We start from the raw sequence: 7396 nt of genomic DNA on the forward strand, positions 1-7396 counted from the left end.
GACATTGTGCATGCATGGGGAGAGACAGAGCAAATTCTCTGGTGTCTCTTCTTATAAGGGCACTAATCCCATCATGAGTGCCCCATCCTCATGACCTCATCTAACCTCACTTTCCTCTCATAGGCCTCATCTTCAAAAATCATGATATTGAGAAGTAGAGCACCAACATATGAATTTTGGAGGTCACAAATATTCAGACCATAATACATGCCTTGTATGTTCAAGGAATACCCAGATGGCCAGTGAAGGTCAAGCAGAGTTGGCTAAAGAAAGACTGGGAGGAGATGCGGTCAGAGGATCTGTTGCCTTAAGATACTGGAAGGGCATTGCCCTTTATTCTGAATGAGATGGGGATCTACTGGAGGATCTTAAGCTGAGGAGTAATATGATCTGACTTATAATTTAAAAGAGCTAGTTTGTTGGTGGTGAGGAATATAAACTGTAGGAGGCAAGAATACAAGAGATGATGATAGTTTGGACCAATGGCAGTAATTTGATTCTAAATGTATTTTGAAGGTAGAGTCAACATATTGGAAATTAGAGAGGAATTAGATGTAGGATATAAAAGAAAAAGAAGAATCAAGGAGGGCCTGAGAGAACTTCCCTGGTGGCACAGTTGTTAAGAATCCACCCGCCAATGCAGGGGACATGGGTTCGAGCCCTGGTCTGGGAAGATCCCACATGCCACGGAGCAACTAAGCCTGTGTGCCACCACTACTTAGCCTGTGCTCTAGAGCCTGTGAGCCACAACTGCTGAGTCCGCATGCCACACTACCGAAGCCCATGCACCTAGAGCCCGTGCTCCGCAACCAGAGAAGCCACCGCAGTGAGAAGCTCACGCACCACAACAAAAGAGTAGTCCCTGCTCACCGCAACTAGAGAAAGCCCACGTGCAGCAATGAAGACCCAATGCAGCCAAAAGTTAATTAATTAATAAATTTTTTAAAAGTGGTATTATTATTAACAACAAAAAAAAGGAGGGCCTGAGAAAGTAGAGTGGTAGAAGAGTAGAGTTATAATTACTGAGATGAGAACGACTTGGGGAGGAGCAAGACTGGAGAGAGGAGCTGAGGAAAACAGTAGTGCAGTTTTGGACATGAGAAATTTAAAATATGTATTAGACATCCAGGTGGAAATGTCAAGTCAGCAGTTATATATAAAATTCTTGAGGTTAGGGGAGAAGTCAAGGTTAGAAATATATGTATTTAGGTGTTATCAGCATATAGACAGCATTTGGAGTCTTGAGTTAGATGAAGACCATCTCTTAACTCATAACTCCTTTTTAAGAGCAAAGAAACCTTTTCAGAGATCCCTAAAAAACCTTCCCGCATGTCTCACTTGCCAGAATAAAGTCACATGGCCATGCCTAAGCTCATTACAAAGGCAATGGGACCATTGCAACTGAATCAGTTAATTAGGAGTCACCTCCTGGAGCAGGGGAGGAGCCAAGCCTCCCAGAAGCTCATGTTAGCATGAGGATTAGCAGATAGCTGTACAAATTGTGGTTCTGCCAGGAAACAGGAGGGATGGGCCTTATAATCATTATAGATGTCTTTAGGAGCAGAGATCAAATTTCAGTGGCAGCTTTTAAAGGTCTGGCATTTTCCTCCTTCTTCCAGCAGGTGGGAGTATTTCCAGCAGTCTTTCTCATATCTTCTATATTACTTACCGATACCACCTCCTCTTCAGCTTTCTTCTGCTGCCAAAGGAAAGTGAAAGGAAGTGTGACATGTTACAGTGAAAAATAAGATACTTTTTTTTACCCGTGTGGCAGTTTATTCTGTATTAAATATTTTCATGAGCTAATCTCTAATGGATATCTCACTTTAGTAAATTTTATTAATTATTAATCCATCAATTTTGACATAAACTAAGCTGGGCTTATTTTTACCTTGACTGAGTTGTTTTGATAGTTAAAAAATAATGGATGTAAATTATTTAAATAACTTTTTGCAAAATACTTTGCTATGAAATCAAAGCTTTAATTACTTACCTTAATTTGATTCTGGAAAAGCTTACAGAATCTTAGATACCTAAGTATGAAATTGTCTTCTCTTTACTTTTATCTTCTAATTGTTGCACTATTGTTGCACTAGTAATACAAAATTCATTTTGTGTGCAAAATAGTTTTCTGTTTCATATATAAATTAGACTAATACAGTTTCTTGACAAAAGAAGGGACTTAATTGCATTACTCACAGTTCAAGCACTCCTCCCACATTGTAAAGAAGATATACAGATAAATATTCATTGTACACTTTCCTTATTATCCTCTTTCTTTTCTGTGACCCTCATACTCACAGAACAGCTTTGCACTGGGCCACTAATGCCAATTAAGGCTAACCACCTTTCTCTTTCCCTCACAAACTTGGGCAACTCCTGCCATCTCAGGTCTTTAACTGTTTATTGCTCAGTTAAAGGATCTGGAAGCCAATCTAGTTATGGTGTAAAGGAAGAAAATTAAAGACAACATTCAATAGTAGATTTCCACTTCCAAAATAGTAGGGTAGATGTAGTTTGCCATGTTCCTCCTGCTAAGTACACCAAAACCCTGGACACTATATATAAAGCAAATAAAAGAAGACTCTAAAAGGTGGAGAGAAAAAGACAGATTGACAAGGGAACTCAGAATCCAATGAACAACAAAGTGGTGAGTTTTCTGGGTTTTCTTCTTGGCCTGTAGATCCCAGTCTTGGAACTGCAGAAGCTAGAAAACTGGAAACACTAACAAATGCAGACAAAACAAGCCCAACAAAAGCCTGCTCTCTCTAGCTGGAGGAAAGGGAAGCTTAACAAGACAGAAAACTTTTAGACAATTACAACTCTCTCCAGCCAAATACCAAAGAAAAACTGTAGTCTCACCCCACCTCTACCAGAAAAGGAGCTCGGATTTCCACCCTTGCTGGGCTGTAAGAAGGCATGAGTGAATAACCTAGACTCCTGTTTCTACCTGGCAGTAATGAGGCTATGTCTCTCCCTTTCCCTGCCAGGGTGATGTCCAAAGAAGCCAGATAAAACAGAAGGTTAAAATAAAATTCAGAGTCTCATCGTATAATATCCAAATATCCAAATTTCAATAGAAAATCATGTTATACCAAGAACCAGAAAGGCCTCAAACTGAATGAAAAGATAATCAGTAGATGCCAACATTGAAATGATAGAGATGTTAGAATCATCTGTCAAATATTTTAAAGCAGCCATCATAAAAATACTTTAATGAGAGGTTACGAACACACTCGAAACAAATGAAAAAATAAAATTTCTTCAAAGAAATAGAAGATAGGAAAAAGAATTATACAGATGATTTGTTGGAGCCGTGAAACTATTCTGTATGATACTATGTTGGTGGATACTTGTCAATATCTAAACCCATAGAATGTACAGCATCAAGAGTGAACTGTAACCTGTAGACTTTGGGTAATAACAATGTAAATTAGGCTCACCAATTGTAACAAATGTACCACTCTGTGGTGATGATGCTGTGAGGTTGATAGTGGACAAGACTCTGCATGCTGTGTGGTGGCTATGAATATATGGGAACTCTCTGTATTTCCTGCTCAATTTTGCTGTGAATCTAAAATTGCTGTAAAAAAATAGCTAAAGCATTGCTAAAAGGGAAATTTATAAATTAAATAAACTATTAGAAAAGGGGAAGAGCCTCAAATCAATAATCTAAGCTCTCACCTAGAAAAAGAGTGAAGAAAATCCGAAGGAGACAAATATAAGGAAGTATTAAGGATAAGAGCAGAAATCAATGAAATTGGAAACAGAAAGACAGTACAGAAAGTCAATGTAACCGTGAGTTTTTAAAAATTTTTATTTTTTTAATTTTTAATTTTTTAACTTTGGCCACACCACGTGGCTTGTGGGATCTTAGTTCCCCAACCAGGGATCGAACCTGGGTCCACACACTGAAAGCCTGAGTCTTAACCACTGGAGCACCAGGGAATTCCCCGTGGATATTTTTAAAGATCAATAAAATTGATAAACTTCTAGCAAGACTGATAAAAAAAAAAGAGAAAAGACACAAATTACCAATATCAAGAATAACATAGGGTTAGCACTACAGACTGCACACACTAGAATCATGGGAAGGGAACAAACTCTATACACATGAACTTGACAACTTAAATGAAATGGGTCAATTCCTCAAAAAGTACAAACTATCACAGATTATCCAAAATGAAATAGATAATGCTAATAGACCTATAACTATTTTTATAAATTTATTTATTTTATTTATTTATTTTTGACTGCATTGGGTCTTTGTTGCTGCATGCAGGCTTTCTCTAGCTGCGGCGGCGAGCAGGGACTACTCTTAGTTGTGGTGCATGGACTTCTCATTGCGGTGGCTTCTCTCATTGCAGAGCATGGGCTCTAGGTGCGCAGGCTTCAGTAGTTGTGGTGTGTGGGCTCAGTAGTTGTGGCTCATGGGCTCTAGAGTGCAGGCTCAGTACGTGTGGTGCATGGGCTTAGTTGCTCTGCGGCATGTGGGACCTTCCCAGACCAGGGCTGAAACCCATGTCCCCTGCATTGGCAGGCAGATTCTTAACCGCTGCGCCGTCAGGGAAGCCTGGACCTATAACTATTAAGGAACTTGAATTTACACTTTAAAAAAGTCCCCCAAAAGAAATATCTCCAGGCCCAGATGGTTTCACTCAAGAATTATACAAAACATTAAAAGAATTAATGCCAATTCTAAACAATCTCTTCTAGATAATAGAAGAGAAGGAAATACTTCTTGACTTATTTTATAAGCCTAATATTATCCTGAGAAAGAAAGAAAGAAATGGAGAAAGGAGGGAGGGAGAGAAGGAGGGAAAGGAGGGAAGAAAGAAAGGAAGGAAGAAAAGGAAGAAAGGAAGGAAGGAAATTGCAGACCAATATCCCTCATGAATATAGAGGCAAAATTCCTTATTAAAATATTAGCAAATAGAATTCAACAATATAGAAGAAGAATTCTACATAATTAATTAGGTATATTCTAAGGAAAAAAGGATGGTTCAATATTTGAACATTAATGTAATCTATCATATCAACAGAAAATTGCATAATATTATTAATAGATGCAGAAAAATCATTTGACAATATTAAGATCCATAAGATCCATTATGATAAAAATTATGATAAATTATGATAAAAATTCTCAGAAAATAAGGAATAAAAGGAAACTGCCTCAATTTGACAAAAATCATCTACAACAAAACTATAGTTAACATTACACTTGATGATGAAATACTGAATTCTCCCCTTCTCTTCCCCAAGACTGAAAACAAAGCAAGGTCGAAGTTACACTATTCAAAATCAATATTAATTGTATTTCTATGTACAAGTAATGAATACATGGACACCAAAATTTTAAATATAACACCACTTCTAATCACTCAAAAAATGAAATGCTTTGAAATCTAACAAAGCACATATATTACTTGTATGCTGAAAACTAGAAAACTCTGGGGAAAGAAATCAAATACAATCGAAATAAATGGAGATACACATTCATGGACTGGAATATGCAACATAGTAAAAATGTTAATTCTTCCAAAGTTGGTGTACAGGATTAGTGCAATTTGTATCAAAATAGTGGCAAGATTTTTTGAAGGCGTAAACAATATTATCTTAAAATTTATGTGGAAAGGCACAGGAACTAGAACAGCTAAAACAATTTTGAAAAAGAAGAAAAGTAGGAAGAATCAGTCTACCTGATTTCAAGACTTATATAGATACAGTCATAAAGACTTTGTTAAAGGCAGAAAGATAAATCTATACATCACTACAACTGAACAGAGAATCCAAAACTAAATCTGCACAAGTATGATTTTTTTAACAGCTTTATTGAGGTATAATTGCTTTACATGGTTGTGTTAGTTGCTGCTATATAACAAAGTGAATCAGCTATATGTACACATATATCTCCATATCCCCTCCCTCTTGCATCTCCCTCCCACCCTCCCTATCCCACCCCTCTAGGTGGTCACAAAGCACCGAGCTGATCTCCCTGTGCTATGCAGCTGCTTCCCACTAGCTATCTTTTTTACATTTGGTAGTGTATATATGTCAGTGCCACTCTCTCACTTCATCTCAGCTTACCCTTACCCCTCCCCGTGTCCTCAAGTCCATTCTCTACGTCTACATCTTTATTCCTGTCCTGACCCTAGGTTCTTTTTTTTTTTTTTAGATTCCATATATATTTGTTAGCATAGAGTATTTGTTTTTCTCTTTCTGCAAAAGCAATGCAACAGAGGAAAGGTAGCCTTTCCAACAAATGATACTGAAGCAATTGGACATCCATAGGCAAATAAAGGAATGAATGAGCGAATGAATGAATAACGACCCTCCATCTCAGTCTCACTTAAAATAATTAACTCAAAATGGATTATAGACTTAAATGTAAATTTAAAACTATAAAACTTTTTTTTTTTTTTTTTTTTTTGCGGTATGCGGGCCTCTCACCGCTGTGGCCTCTCCCGTTGCGGAGCACAGGCTCCGGACGCGCAGGCTCAGCGGCCATGGCTCACGGGCCCAGCCGCTCCGCGGTATGTGGGATCCTCCCGGACAAACCGGTGTCCCCTGCATCGGCAGGCGAACTCTCAACCACTGCGCCACCAGGGAAGCCAGTATTTGAAGAGCTAGTAGTTGGCACTATCCAGAAGTGATCAAAGAAACCAATCCTCATAATCAGGAATATCAATAAATCCCAAATAGAAAAATAAAAATAAATATCAACCTAGAAACTTTTTGGTAGAACTGTAGAAGCCAGAAGACAAGAAGACTTTAAAAACCTCTAGAAAGACGAGACAAAGGATTCATGATTAGACGGATGACTTCTTAACAGGAACAGTGGAAGCCAGAAGATGGCAGAATATATCTTCAAAGTACTGTCACCCTAAAATTGCATAGCTGTTGAAAAATGTCTTTAAACTTATAAAACAATTCTTAATTTAACTGCTAATAAGAGCAATGTAATTAGAAATCTGAAATATCATTTCTCACCTATTAAGTTACCCAAAGTCTAAAAGTTTAACAACACATTCTGTATGAGGGGCTGTGAAGAACCAGGTAGTCTCACATATTACAGGTGGGAGTGCCTCACATGAAAGGCCAAAGTGGGTAAATCTAGCAATATACACAGAAACTATAGCTTGCATTTACTCTTTGACCCAAATATCTCCCTTCTGGGAATTTATTTCTCAGATACAATTATACAGCTATAAAATAATGTATACAAATTACCCATTTGAGCAATATTTGTAGCCAAGGATTGGGAAAAAATCATGTTCAATAAAATGAGACTGCCTAAATAAACAATAAAAAATCTACATGATGAAATATTATGCAGTTATTTAAAAAATAAGAATGAAGATCTCTATGTACAGGTATGAGCATAGTTCTAAGA

Source organism: Tursiops truncatus, chromosome 11 (genome assembly GCF_011762595.2).
Source record: "Tursiops truncatus isolate mTurTru1 chromosome 11, mTurTru1.mat.Y, whole genome shotgun sequence".
In the NCBI taxonomy this organism is placed as follows: Eukaryota; Metazoa; Chordata; class Mammalia; order Artiodactyla; family Delphinidae; genus Tursiops; species Tursiops truncatus.